Source organism: Palaemon carinicauda, chromosome 31 (genome assembly GCF_036898095.1).
Source record: "Palaemon carinicauda isolate YSFRI2023 chromosome 31, ASM3689809v2, whole genome shotgun sequence".
Taxonomy (NCBI): domain Eukaryota; kingdom Metazoa; phylum Arthropoda; class Malacostraca; order Decapoda; family Palaemonidae; genus Palaemon; species Palaemon carinicauda.
Genome location: NC_090755.1, coordinates 22,463,110 through 22,478,649, shown reverse-complemented (window position 1 = coordinate 22,478,649; position 15,540 = coordinate 22,463,110). Strand labels below are relative to the sequence as shown.

Below are 15,540 nucleotides of genomic sequence, written 5' to 3'. Positions count from 1 at the left end.
ACACCTTTCCCATTCATCAAAGCAGGCAGCAATACCGGATGTAGAAACATCTGACCAAGTGGCAATAACAGATGTAGAAACATTCATGCCATAAAGAGAGAGAGAAAAAAAAAGGATAATAAACATACATATATATGTAAAAATATACACATATACATATGGAAAATTTTACTCATAGGGTTGGGACAGCATCATGAAAGAAAGTTTATAATATTAGGAGAAGGTTGAAGCAACATAAAGAGGAAGAAAAAGATAAGAAAGAGAGAAATTTAGATTCGAACTGGGGGAGCAATTTCCCCAAGTTCGAGAGCCCTCTTGCCCGTCACCAAGTTTCAGCACGGGAATAGAATGCCGTGCTGAAGCTCAATGACTTCATCAAGGCATTCTCTCATTAAGAGGGAAAATGAAGGGGAGCCGTTATCAAGGTTACCCGGTGGATCCCCTCCCAGTACTACTACGGTGTATTATTCCTTGTTGCATTTAAGCATGGATAGCCGCAAATAGAGTAGCTTTGGGTGGGGTCTTTCGTTACATAGTTGTATACTCCTTTTTAAAAGAAGGGAGGGTCCATCAGGACGACAAGGCCATATCACCCAAAAATAGATATTTTGCTTTGCTCAAAATCCGTTTTTTGGGCTCAGCCATGTCGTCTTGATGGAAGTTTACCAGAGAATTACTTGAAAGTACTATATCTGTGGGTTTGTATAAGTGCCTTTACTTTGACTAAGTTCCTTATGTGGTCTCCCAGACCTTACATATATGACATTACCATCATTTGTCATATCCACTAAGTTTGAAACTAACTTAGGGCTTCCTGCCCCCTAAAGGGATATTGTCGATATCGACTATAAGGCGTCATAGTTTGTCATTCTGTCGGAACAATGTGGAACTTGTAAAGATTACCAGGTTGTTCTTTCAGAGGTTTTACTCTCAAGAATATTATCTTAGGAAAAATAAAAGGCTCTGGATAGTTTATTTGTATTCATAAAGGGCGAATAAGACGCAGATACATTTATATGTCTTTTTATTTTTATAGACAAAATATAAAAATGCAAAAAGCAAAATGTATCATTAGAAAGAATCTTTGTAACATATCTACATCTCTGGGTATATATATTTTTAAACTGTAATGGAAGAAAATACATATATATTACAGTAGTTCATTCGTAAATGCCACTCACTATCATGAAATTAATTGATTGATTTCACTTAGATGTTGGATATGTTTCAACACTGTGTACAAATTTTACATGGCACTGGTGTTATTGGTTAGATTCTACACCTATATAGAACAGCCCAAAAATCACCATAGTGATTTTCATAAAAGGTATTACACTCGAAGGTGCTAATACCTGTTCACCCAATACACTGTTAAGTCCCGAAACAGTCCACTGTTCATCGCAGCACTAGACGACAGGTTTTATAACACTACCTGCCGCCACCACAAAGTGTTTTATTTCATACACTTGCTTCGCACAATGTTTATAGAAGACTCTAGATGATTTCAACCCAGTATATGAGCGGTGTCTATCAAAGTCCATATGTTGAAATAAGTTCAACAAGGAAGCAACTTTTCTAGGATCGTGACCTGCGGGTGTACTGTCAGGATCCTCTCTGTGAATAAAGTAGGTGAGTTTTGCCCTCAGTTGTTTTAGGGATAAGTTTGATCCTGAGGTTTCGCCTAGGAAGAGCTGTCCCTCCTTGAAGTCTGAAGTTCTTTGAAGACAGACCTTAAAACACTCTACTGGACATAGAGAGACATCTTCCTTCAGAGGGCAGATTCTCCAAGGACCCCACCTTTTGGTGGGCAGCTCATTTTTGGCGAGAAAGGTAGGATCCGGGAAAAGATTCAGTTCTCCCTCTTCTGTGAACTGAATATGGCCTTCACTTCTGAATAAGGCCACTATTTCACTAACTCTAGCCCCTGAGGCTATAGCGAACAAGAATATCACTTTCTGCGTTAGATCCTTTAGGGTACAATCTTCATTGTTCAAATTTGAAGCATAGTGCAAGACTTTGTCCAAGGCCCATGATATGGGCTTTGGAGGGGTTGCTGGTTTGAGTCTAGCGCATGCTTTCAGAATCTTATTGAAGATTTCGTTTGACAGGTCCAACTGGAATGCGTAAAGAAGAGGTCTAGTCAAAGCTGACTTACACATAGTTATTGTGGTGAAAGCCAGGCCTTGTTCATGAAGGTAGATGAAGAAGGAAAGGCAGAAGTATATTGAGATTTCTGCCGGTATCATTGTTTTCACAAAGGAAACCCACTTCTTCCAAGATGATTCGTATTGTCTTCTGGTTGACTTTGACTTGTATTCTTCAATAAAGTCGATGTTGTCTTTTGAGATCCCGAACCTTTTCTTGGCAGCTAAGGTGAGAAAATCATGAGATGTAGGTTTTGGGTTCTCAATGATGAAGCGAAGACAGTCGACTTCTGAACCAGCTGGGATAAAACTGGATTCGGTAGAGGAAACAGCATCAGTTTCAGTTCTATAACTAGAGGGAACCAATTGCTCCTGGGCCTTTTGGGGGCCACTACTGCTGCTGTTCCCCTGAAGGATCTCGGCTTCTTCCTGAGGGTCCTCGTAAGAAGCCATATATCGAGGTAGTTTCTTGTTGTCGCTCGTTGCGAAGAGGTCGATCTGCAGTTCCGGGACTTTTTCCAAGATGAAAGAGAATGAGTCTGCGCCCAGGGACCATTCTGTCTCTATCGGCTTTTGCCTGGATAGAGCAACGGCCATCACATGGCGGAACCCTTGCAGGTGAACTGCTGATAAGTGCCATCTTTTCTTCCTTGCCAAGCGAAAGATGGGTAACATTACGTGATTGATGTAAGGTGATTTCGAGCCTTATCGGTTCAAACATTTCACTATTACTTCACTGTCCAAGACCAACCTGATGTGGGCTGATCTGTGAGGGGATAGTTTCTTCAACGTTAGGAAGACTGCCATGGCTTCCAGAATATTGATGTGAAAAGTCTTGAACTGGTGCGACCAGTTCCCTTGCACTTTCCTTTGATGGGAATGGCCTCCCCATCCTTCCGGTGAGGCATCTGTGTGGATGACCACTGAAGGTTGAGGTGGTTGTAAGGGCATTGTCCTTGTCAGGCTCTTGACCTTTGACCACAGCCTTAGAAGTGATCGCAGTAGGGTCGGTGTCAATCTCTGTTGATCTCTTCGAGCGTTTGATGCGTATCTTCTCCCGTCTCCTGACGCATCTTTTAGTTGTGTTTTTAGCACTGGATCTGTCACTGCTGCAAACTGGAGAGAGCCCAGTACTCTTTCCTGTTGGCGTCTTGAAATCTTGTTGAGTTTCAGTAGTCTCCTGACAGATCCCGCAATCTCTCTCCTCTTCTTTGGTGGAATGGAGAGGCGGTGTGACTGCAAGTTCCAATGGATTCCTAACCATTGAAACTCCTGAGCTGGAGAGAGGCGAGACTTCTTGTAGTTTATCTTGAAGCCCAGGTGATCCAGGAACTGAATCACCTTTGTGGCTGCCTGCAGACAAGCTGTCTTGGATGCTGCCCACACCAGCCAGTCTTCCAGGTATGCCGCTACCTGAATGCCTTCTAAGCGTAGCTGTTGTTCGACTATGTCCGCGAGTTTTGCGAATTTCCTTGGGGCTATGTTTAGTCCACAGGGCATGGCTGTGAAGACATAATTTGTCTTCTGTAGCCTGAATCCTAGGTAGGAGGAGAGGGGCGGCTGACTGATAGGTGCCAATAAGCATCTGCCAGGTCTATTGAGACTGTGTACACCCCTTTTGGTATGTGTTGTAGGGTTAGCATCCGGAACTTGTTCTCGATGAACTTGTTGAGTGGAGACAAGTCTAGAATAACTCTGAGTTTATCCGAGTCCTTCTTGGGAACACAAAACAGCCTTCCCTGGAATTTGGACTTCGTTTTCCTTATTACCTTTTTGCTCAAGAGTTCTAAGGTATATTCTTCCAATAAGGGGGTGGAGCGTGTGGAAGAATCGAGGAAAAGGGGGTGGAGTTTTGTTCCATTTCCACCCTAGTCCATTCTTGTTTAGGCTGTGGGCCCAGGGATCGAAGCTCCAACGATCCCGAAAGTGGAAGAGTCTTCCTCCTACCTGGAGCATCTCATTGCTGAGATGTTCCAGAGGGTTTGTTGCTTTGACCACATCCTCCTCTACCCCTTGAGGGGTTTCTTGAGGAGCCTCTTCTAGAGCCTCTGCCTCTAGGGCGAAAGGTAGTGGTGTGCCTCTCAAAGCCTAGATTAAATACCGGCGACTGAGCTACCAGCTGCTGGGGCACCATTTGGAAGGTGGTTTGCGGCTGGGCAACCATTTTTGGCACTGTGGTCATGGTGACAGTTGGATGTTATGTAGGTCTGTGAGACACACGTGGCTTCTTTGTCTTCCTGTTCTTGGGTTGGGGACCAGCGTCAAAGGATGATTTCCTCTTGGAAGACATGCCCCACTTCTGGAGAAGGTTCCTACTCTCCGTGGCGGCTTTAGCAATGACCTCCTGGACCACTTCTTTTGGGAAGAGGTCCTTGCCCCAGATGCATGAAGTGATCAACTTCCTGGGCTCGTGTTTGACCGTTGCATTGGCAAACACATGCTCTCTACAGGCCCTCCTGGCCTTTACGAAAGTGTACATGTCCTTAACAAGGGTAGCCATGTGAGTCTTGGCTAGGACCATGTACATATCTGGGGTATTTGGAAGGCCTGCACACATCTCCATACAGTTCTGGAGAGACAAAGAGGCAGCTAGCCTCTCTTTTGTCTCTTGTTCCCTTCTCAGAAGATGTTACAACAACTTTGGAAGGTTCTCGCTGAACTGTTGTCCTGCTATCTCTGGATCCAATTTCGAGACTGAGAAGGTTAGATGAACCTCGTTCCACTCCTTCTTGCAGGTAGGCAGAGCTAGAGACAATGGTCTGCAATCCTCTAGCGTGGGACATGGTTTGCCCGCGTCAACTGCTTTCAGCTTGCAGTTGAGAGCTTTAGCCGAAAAGGGGAAAGGTCTGGAGGAAGGAGCAAGGAAGGTAGGGTGCTTCTTGCTCAAACCTGAAACCTTTGAGTTGGTATAGCCGGATTTCTTTAGGGTACTTGTCAAGAGAGCCTACGCCTTGTCATGTTCAAAGATCATGACCTCCTTAGGTTCTGTCTCGTCATGAGATGCTGGTTCATCCCGCAATCTCACTTAACATTCTGGGTAAGCCGAAATGTTAGGCCAGAATTGGAGATCTTCAAGGGGTTTGGCCCCCATCTTCTTGGAGATGTAAAGTTTCCCATTCATCATGGCCATATACTCCGCATACCTCCAGGGGTTGGTTTCGGAGCATTGAGGTAAGTCAGAGACTTTGACAGGCTTGTGAGAGCCTCTGAGAACGCCTGAGCGTTTCGCTTCTCTAACTTCCTTCCTGATCTCTTGTTGTTCCTTGCGGAACGATTCCATCATTTTTTTAAGCTGTTCTAGGAGCGCCTCGCCCTTGGTTATCAGCGGATCCAAATGAGGAGTTGGTGCCGAAGAAGTTGACGGCACAGGTTGATATGCCGTCACAGAAAACCGAGGGTTTTCTGTTATCATTGATAAGGATCCTTCTTCCTCCGTGGATGGCTGGGCCACCTCTTCTTCAGGTTTTTCTTGCAGAAGATCCTTTTCGGTGTCTGAGGACACCTCCAACATCCGTTCTTGATGGATGTCCATGCCTTCAAGTGCCTTGTTGATGTCAGCCTCAATCCTCTGCTGGATGAAGGGAGGCTTGACCTGTGCCTGAGGCACAACCGCGTCGGATTGGTCCTTAGGGAACAGAAGACATCTCATAGCTTCGTTGGGCAGGTAAGGTCCTGGAGAGTTCTTTTGGAACCCTCTCACCCACTTCCGAAGCGTTTACCTCGCTGTATCCCTTGACTCAGTCGTCTCAGGGATGTCTTCACCGAATCCTTCGGTCATCAAAGCCGAGCAGACGGTGCAACCCTTCGGATCCCAATACCTCAGGGTTTCAGTTGCGATGGAGCAGGGGGCATGAGACCTGCACATCTTGTGGCCACAAAAGTCCCTACTTTTGTGGTTGCAGAACAGGACTGCACACTTCACCTTAGCCTCCTCCTGTAAGAAAAGAAAGAGTGAAATGAGTATGGGGTAATTTATCTCAATGATAAATTTTCACATGCATAAAATAGTATATATTACTATTATTATCATAGCTTAGGATAGTAAGCTAGAAAGAAAATAGGAAAGACACATATCTGTGTTTCCCCTCCAGGCAATTGCTGTGACCTCCTACAATATTAATATTTTCAATTTCCTTATTAGGGAAAATACAGAGTGGAATAACTCTCGTACATAGAGCCGGAGTCAGTGGATACTAACACTAACTTCACCACTTGTAAAATATTATACTGAAAGGTAATCATTGCTGTTCCGATGATCTAGGATACATCAAAATGTTGAAAGAATACTTCACCTCAACATTTTCTAATCGGTCTCAACAATGGACTGTGAAAGGATACACAGAGTATGTTGGAAATTTCATACTACTGTATCATTATGTACTGTAGTTTTCTAACTGCTGTATTGTTATATTGCAGGAATACTGGCTATTCTATTGTCTTATACTGTAGTTTTGCCGGTATGCTACCGGGTTAGGCTAGTACCTGATGGCACTAGCCGACAGAGATAGAGAAAGAATGGAAAGAAGGACTACCGTATTATTATAGTTTAGTACAATAATTAGGGTTGTAGGAACTACTGTTTCTACTGCCTTCTTTCCAGAATGAGGATTCAAATGGAAGAGAAGGAATGCATTGATTATAGCTTCCATCCAGCCACAGTTTCTGTTGCCAGCTGTACTGCCGGTTACAGGGTTTGTGGATGGCAGTCCAAGGGAGGACTGAAGAATACTCAAAGTTGTAATGGGTTTCCCACCGGCAGCCGTCAGGGCCGGCTGAACCTTTCCCAGAGCTTTGCTTCCGTTAAGGAGATGGTCGAAGCGGCAACCTAACCGCCTTTGTAGGAGCCCGGCCGGTAACCCAGTCACCCCGACAAGCGGGGTGATTGTAGAATACCGGCCACAGGAATTGTAGGACAGAAGGGGAAGGGAAAGGGTCTTATATTTTACAGAGAAAGGTGGCGGCAGGTATGCCTCCTACATTCAGCTGTAAATCAAGGCAACATAGTTTCCTATACCAGCGCCGTCTTGGGCGGCAGAGGAATAACGATTCCCTTGCCTGAGACATTGCCGGATATAAGACATGTCTTCTAGTCCACAAGGGAGAAAGGTGGCGGCAGTTATACTACCCACTTTCGATTGTGGACTAGGGAAGCCGAACTTCCTATGTCGACAACGATGTAACTGGAAGGGGAATGACTATTCCCCCATCGGTAGCATTGTCGGCATCAAGACAGAATACCCTGAGTTACTGTCGTATTTCAAAGCCAGACTACTCACCAGCAAAGAAGATCGACAGAAAACACTATCCAAGTCAAGCTGGAGTACAATACTCGATGGCAATGACAGAAGATAGGGTTGTCGCCTGGGCTGACGGCACTCAAGGAAGGAAGGGTTTATCCTCATTTCTCTAAAAGAGAAGAGTATCGAATTATGCTATTAATTCTAGGAAATATCTATATCTCCGACCGAATTAATAAAAACGATACTAGAGGTTAAACGGGGGATAACGTTACTAATGTAAACTAAAACGCATTAGGCTAGCCTAACTTGAGTCGGAATCTCGGCTACGCTAGTACCACCGAGGCCCTATCGTATACGATCGAAAAGTTTATTCGGAAGAGGAAATATAACGTGTAGATCTTATCTTCATTAGTATTATTTTGCCTAACTAGCTAAAATTTCTTTATAGCTAAATACCGGGAACGTTGTACTACTAACTAAATAAAACATTTATGGCGTACGACAGCGGCCCTAAAATGGCCGCCTCTGGGGATAGCAGTGCTCCGCTTAACACACCTAAATTATGTTAATTAACTGTGAGAAGGGAGCCAAAAATTATACACAGGAAAGATTAAATACTCAATTTACCATAATTAAGTTAATTACACACAATCCATTATTTTTACAGTATATTTACAAAAAGAAACTTTAAACATTATGACATAACTTAGAAAATATTTTGCAAAAAGGCACAGTTGGTACGGTGTATGAGGATAACCTGTGCAGTTTCAATTGGACGAACAATGAAGGGATGAAACTGCATGGTGTACCATGTCTACAGGGACGAGTCATCACTGCTGTAAAGAAAAAAGGATTTCAAATGGATTACTACAAGATAATATAAAAATTGTAAAATACTAAAGCTGTTCCACTAACTGAAAATTTTGAACATACTTATCTGGTAGTTATGTATATAGCTTACGTCTCTGACGTCACGACAGAAAATTCAAAACTCGTGGCAATCGCCGATTGGATAGCCAGGTGTACCACCTGTGCACCATAACGAGGTACCTAGGAACCATCCCCTGATCCCTCATATTTTCTATGCCTCTAGTCTCTGGAGGGGAGGAAGGTGTGAATTTAATTATACTGTATATAACTACTAAGTAAGTATGTTCAAAAATTTATTTCATAATGAAAATAACATTTTTAAACACAAGACTTGAGTGGTAGTTATATATATAACTGATTAACACCTTTGGTGGAGGGTCAGAGACAGTCAATATAGTTGGAATTCTGCTTAAGAGTTTAAATATAAAACAAGCTTAAGGGTTCGTACCTGATAAGGAAGCTGACTTCAATGATACTCTGCCATTACATCCGCTTTCCTTATGAGATCCAGTGGTCCTCTCAGGGGGCTGAAGATCCCTAGGAGCTGCCAAACCGGTGACCACACCTCACTGTGACCGAACCTCCTCTAATACCCAATTCCGGGTGCTCTCAAGGAACAAAAAACACCACCTGACAAATCAATGATTGTGGAAGACTGTCGCAATCTCCATAAGACAACCATAAAAACAAATTAAAAGTTCCAAGAGAAGAAAAGGTATTAGGATTATAGGAAGGTAGTGGTGGCTCCTTCCCCCGCTACTGTACTCGCTGCTACGAACGGTCCCAGAGTGTACCGGTCTTCATACAAAGTTTGGACACTCTTCAAATAGTGTGATGCTAACACAGATTTGCTCCTCCAATACGTTGTGTCCTTAATGCTTTGCAACGAACGATTTTGATTGAAGGCCACTGAGGTTGCTACAGCTCTCACCTCATGAGTCTTGACCTTTAAAAGACTAAAGTCTGTCTCACTGCAATGTGTATGAGCCTCTTTAATTAAAAGTCTGATAAAATATGACAAGGCATTCTTAGACATTTGCAAGGAGGGTTTTTTAACCGAGCACAACAGTGCTTCCGACTTGCCTCTTAACTTCTTCGTCCTGTCCAAGTAAAACTTAAGGGCCCTTACTGGACATAGGACTCTCTCTAACTCATTGCCAACTAAATCCGAAAGATTCGGAATTTCAAAGGCCTTAGGCCAAGGTTGCGAAGGGCACTCATTCTTGGCGAGAAAACCCAACTGTAATGAACAGACAGCTTTGCTATCCTGAAAACCCACGTTCTTACTGAAGGCATGGACTTCACTAACCCTCTTGGCTGTTGCCAGACTAACCAAGAAAAGGGTTTTCATTGTGAGGTCCCTCAGAAATGCAGAATGCAAGGGTTCAAATCTGTCACCCATAAGGAACTTAAGGACTATGTCCAGATTCCAAGATGGTGAATCCTGCCGAAGTTGCTTCTAAGTCTCAAAAGACTCAAGCAGTTCATGTAAGTCTTTATTATTAGATCGATCCAAATCTCTGTGTCTGAAAACAGTCGCCAGCATGCTCCTGTATCCTTTGATAGTGGATGAGGAAAAATTATGCTTCCTCCTCAGGAACAAAAAGAAATCAGCAATCTGGGTTACAGAGGTACTGGAAGAGGAAACAGAGTTGACTCTGCACCATTCCCTGAAAACTTCCTACTTGGATTGATAGTCTCTGATGGTTGAAGACCTCCTTGCTCTTGCAATTGCTTTAGCTGCCTCCTTCGAAAAGCCTCTAGCTCTCGTGAGTCTTTCGATAGTGTGAAGGCAGTCAGCTGAGGATTTTGGAGACTTTGATGATGCCTTTCCAAGTGGGGTTGTCTGAATAAGTCTATTCTCAAAGGAAGGCTTCTGGGAGTGTCCACCATCCATACCAGTGCCTCTGTGAACCATTCTCTTGAGGGCCAGAAAGGGGCTACTAGGGTCATTCTGGTCCCTTCGCTTGACACAAACTTTTGAAGAACTTTGTAAATGATCTTGAAAGGTGGAAAAGCATATGTGTCTAGACTTGACCAATTTAGTAAGAACGCGTCCGTGTGTGCTGCTTCAGGATCTGGCACCGGGAAGCAATAGGTCTCCAGCCTCTTGGTCTTTGAGGTTGCGAAAAGGTCTATGCAAGGCCGACCCCAAAGTTTCCACAGGCTTTTGCATACTTCCAGATGGAGAGTCCACTCTGTGGGTAGGACTTGTCCTCTCCTGCTGAGACTGTCTGCCAAAATATCCTTTTCCCCTTGTATAAACCTTGTAATCAATATTACTTACCTTTCGTTTGCCCAGATGAGCAGACTCCTCGCCGTCCCGTAAAGAGACATCGAGTGAGTCCCTCCTTGCTTGGCAATGTAAGCCAATGCCGTGGTGTTGTCGGAATTGATTTGATTGATTGATTGATTGATTTAAAGTTTTCAGGCATCCTGACATCTAAGGTCATTGACGCCGGTAACATTTAATTTATGTATACAAAAATAAAAAATAAAATAAAATAAAAAATAATAAGAGTATTCAATTAAAATCATAAAAGTTGAATGTCATAAAACTTAAATATTTTTCAGAAGACCTGCTTCTGAAATAAATCTAAAAATGCCACTTGCATGGTAGGACACATCATTTCCAAGAATCTTGGCAAGGATGAACCTGCCACCCTCACCTCGAGCCTCAAACAGATATCTATTCCTTAAGTTGTTATAATTGGGGCATTCGGTCAACAAATGCCTTACTGTTAGAGGTACTAAACAGTCGTCACAATACGGTTGGTGTTGGCCCTTCAGCAGAAACTCGTGTGTCAACCGAGTGTGACCAATACGGAGACGACAAAGAGACGTCTCCCATTTTCGGGGCATCATATTATACCTCCAAGGAGATATGTCATTTGTTACCTCTCGCATTTTATTCCCATCTAGGCTATCCCATTGCTGTTGCCATTTATTGCAAACCAATTTCTTGATGTCAGGTAAGAAATCATTACAGGGAATGGGATACCTTCTTGGCAGCAACTCAGATGCAGCCTTCTTAGCCAGTGAATCTGCCTTCTCATTCCCAGACACACCTACATGTGCTGGAACCCAACAAAATTGAACTGTTATACCTCTCCGTCCAATAATAAAAAGCCATTCTAAAATCTTTAAAACTAGAGGGTTATTCAAATTAAAAACTTCTATAGCTTGAAGGACACTCCTTGCATCACTAAAAATTGTAAAATTACCCTCCTTCTCCAACGCTATTTCCTCAATAGCGGTTAATATGCCATACAGTTCGGCAGTAAATATGGAAGCGGTCAGAGGAAGTGCACCTCTACAATTAAAACCATTACTATGTACTCCAAATCCAACGCCAGCATCAGATTTGGAGCCATCAGTATAGATAAAAGTTGATCCTCTATGTTCTTTAACATGTCGGAATTGATTTGAACCACCTTGTTCCGGACTGACCCTTCGAAGCGTTGTAGGGCCAAGAAGACTGCCAACAGTTCCTTCTGGTTTATATGGAAGAGCTTTTGAGCCTCCGTCCACAACCCCGATGCTTCCAGCTTGCCCAGTGTTGCTCCCCACCCCGTGTCTGAGGCGTCGGAACACAACACAAGGTCTGGGTTCCTCAGATCTAGTGGGTAACCTTCCTGGAACTTGACTGGATCGTTCCACCACTGCAGGCAACTTCTTATTGAATATGTGAGTGGAACACACATTGTGTCCAGATCCTTTTTCCTGTCCCAGTGTGAATTACAGTGAACCCTCGCTACTTCGCGGTTCGACCATCGCGGATTCACCACTTCGCGGATTTTTTCCATAACCCATATATATACAGTAGTATATATATATATGTATGCATGTATTTATGTATATATGTAGGTATGTATATGTGTATACATATAAATATATATATATATATATATATATATATATATATATATATATATATATATATATATATATATATATATATATATATATATATATATATATACACACACACACACAATATATATCTATATATATATATATATATATATATATATATATATATATATATATATATATATATATATATATATATATATATATATATATATATATATATATCTATATATATATCTAAAGTAGGAAGATGTGATGTAGTTCTAAGGGAAAAGTATGGGAAATATGTCTGGGTAATAAGCAAAGCTCTACCTCCAGTTTGTTTCTACATTAAGATCAGAGTTAAATGTAAACAAAACATTGGTTGCCATTTTTTATCGTGCTTTTTAGCATGTTTAGGAAATGCATGATATAAAATCACCTTTAATATTTGTGCCTGTTTTAGTTTAGGGTACTGTAGTACATGCATTAAGTGTTCTGTACATTAAAGGGTAGTTTGTTAACAGTACTACGTACAAGAGAAGGTTTTAAAAGTCTGAATATACATGTTGAATAAATAGGTAAATATGGTGTCACTACTTCGCGGATTTTCACCTATCGCGGCCGCGACTGGAACCTATCTACCGCGATAAACGAGGGTTCACTGTAAGGTGAAACTGGAGAAGTCGAAGATTCAGTCTGCCTAGGGAGAGAAACTGATCTAACGAGGAGAGGGTTCCCAACAGACTTATCCACTTCCTCGCAGAACACTTCTGCTCTCCTAGAAAGGATTTCACTTTCTGGATGGCTTACTCCGTCCTTAAGGGAGACGGTAAAGCCCGAAAAACTCGACTCTGAATCGCCATCCCTGAATAGAGAATCTCTTGAGATGGTGTCAGAAACGATTTGCCCTTGTTGACCAGAAGGCTCAATTCTTCCGTCAGGTTCAATGTTGTCTGAAGATCCTTCAGGCAGAGATCATGAGAGCGAGCTCTGAGAAGCCAATCGTCTAAGTACAGGGAGGCTCTGATGCCTTTGGAATGGAGAATCCTTGCCACATTGAGCATGAGTTTCGTAAAAATCTGAGGTGCGGTGTTGAGGCCGAAACACAGGGCTCGAAACTGAAAAACATTTCCCTGGAATAGGAACCTTAGAAAATGTTTGAAGCTCGGATGAATAGGGACATGGAAATTAGCGTCCTGGAGATCCAGTGAGACCATCCAGTCGCCCTTTCTTACTGCTGCAAGAACTGACTTCGGTGTCTCCATCATGAACTTTGTCTTCTGGATAAAGGTGTTGAGAACACTTACGTCCAGAACCGGACGCCATCCCCCCAAGCTCTTGGGAACCAGGAAAAGGCGGTTGTAAAACCCCGGTGACTTCGTCCTGTACCCTTTCTATCGCCCCCTTCTCCAACAAAAGAGACACTTGAAGCTGTAACGCTTGCCTCTTTAACTCCTCTCTGTACTTGGGAGAGAGAGATGCACTGGTGAAAAAATCACAGGAGGTTGCTTCATAAAAGGGATCTTGTAACCTTCCTTCAGTAGTTGGACCGACCAAAGGTCTGCCCCCCTCTTCTCCCATGCCTGCCAGAAGGTGAGTAGTCTGACTCCTAGTGCCTGAAGGCAAAAGCAGTCAGACCCTGCTTTGCCCTGTCCTAGCTCCTCTCCTCTTTGCTCCCCTACTATCTGGCCTAGAGATACCCCTACTAGAGGACCTTCCTCGAAAGGGCTGGGAAAACTTTGGAAAAGGAGTATCGTCTTTTGGCTTGCGGCTAGAAAAGGACGATGGTAAAACTTTTCTTGCCGTCTTAGAGACAAGGTCTTGGGTGGCCTTTTCATTAGAATGGAAGAAATCTCCCTAACCAGATCCTGCGGGAAAAGAGATGACGAAAGTGGAGCATACAGGAACTCGGATTTCTGGAAGGGAGTACTGTAACCCCAAGCGACAGAAATGAACACAACTGGGCCCTTTTCTTAAGGACGCCTGCTGTAAAAATCGCAGCTAATTCGTTCGAACCATCCCGCAATGCCTTGTCCATGCAGGACATAACATGGATCAAATTAGAAGAATCTCCTTCTTTAAGTACCCCAACCTTCTTACTCAAGGCTCCCAGAGTCCAATCGAGGAAGTTCAATACCTCGAAGGCTCTGAAGACACCTTTGAGTAGATGGTCCAACTCAGACGTAGACCAGAGAACCTTGGTCTTCCTCATGGCCGATCTATGGGGAGAGTCTACCAGGCTTGAGAAGTCTCCCTGGGCAGAGGCAGAACTCCCAAGCCGAGAACTTCTCCCGTATTGTACCATATACTGGACCTAGACGCCAACCTAGTGGGGGAAAAGCGAATGCTGCTTTCCCTTGATCCTTCTTGGATACCATCCAGTCTCCCATCAACTTAAGAGCTCTCTTTGATGAACGAGAGAGCACCATTCTAGTAAACAGAGGCTTCTTAGGTTTCCCAAGCGTAAATTCCGATGGAGGTGAACGTGGAGCAATAGGAACAAACGACTCTGAAAACTCCTCATTGAATACCTTCATGAGCTTCTTTAAGTCCACTGAAGGGCGAAAAGATTTTGAGTCTTCCTCTTCAGATAACTCCTCAAAGTGTTCGACAGGAGAAAGAAGAACATCAACCTCTTCATCAGACAAAGTCCCTTGATGCTCTGCAAAACGCTCGCGGTCCACGCAATCAGAGCCAAGTGGTTCTGGATCTTGCTCAACGTCCTGTCTGAATGTTCGCTGCTCAACGCTGCGTCCTGGAGAACGCTCGACATCGCGTCCTTGAGAGCGTTCGATGTCGCGTCCTGGAGGACGCTCAACATTGCATCCTGGAGGACACTCACTCACACGTCCTGGAGGACGTTCGACCTTCCGACTTGCTGGACGCTCGACGTCCTAGAAAGAAGTTCGCTCGACTACACGACTGGAAGAACGCTCAACGTCTTTCCTAGATAAAGAAGAACGCTCGCCGCCTCGTCCTGCTGAACGCTCGAAAGCACTTGCAGAAGGACGCTCACTATCACTCCTACTAGGATGTTCGGCGTTCCATTTTGAGGGACTCTCAACTTCCTGAAAAACAGGGCATTCAACGTCGCGTGACGAAGGGCGTATAACGTCCTATTCACCAGAACGCTAGACGCTATGCGCGGTAGAACGCTCAACGTGTTAGTCTACAAACGATTCGTGACTCGTCGCCTTGCGCCGCTTGGCGTCCAGAGCGGAAGCTTCCGTAGCTTGATAGCTTTGCATGAAGAACGAAAGCTTTTGCTGCATCTCTTTTAACATATTAAGATTAGGGTCTGTTATCGAAACAGGCGATGATACATCACAGTCAGGCCAATCTGAAGGAGGCGGAGGCGCATAAACCGAGGGCATACTGGGTTCAGCCAACTGCTCAACAACAGGACGATTCTCTACAGAATCTATCGTCCT

General features: G+C 43.7%; 1 protein-coding gene across 3 annotated transcripts in view; it reads right to left on the bottom strand.

Annotated features, from left to right (window-relative positions):
- The window catches only part of LOC137624346 (zinc finger protein 271-like), a 118,066-nt gene that overhangs the window by 37,798 nt on the left and 64,728 nt on the right, over positions 1-15,540 (bottom strand). The window contains exon 5 of one of the 3 annotated variants that reach the window (XR_011040723.1): positions 8,025-8,220. The exons of the other annotated variants lie outside the window; for them this stretch is intronic. The gene's annotated coding sequence lies outside the window, so the exon portion shown is untranslated. Of the gene's footprint in view, positions 1-8,024; positions 8,221-15,540 lie in introns of those variants that run through there. 3 annotated transcript variants of the gene reach the window in all.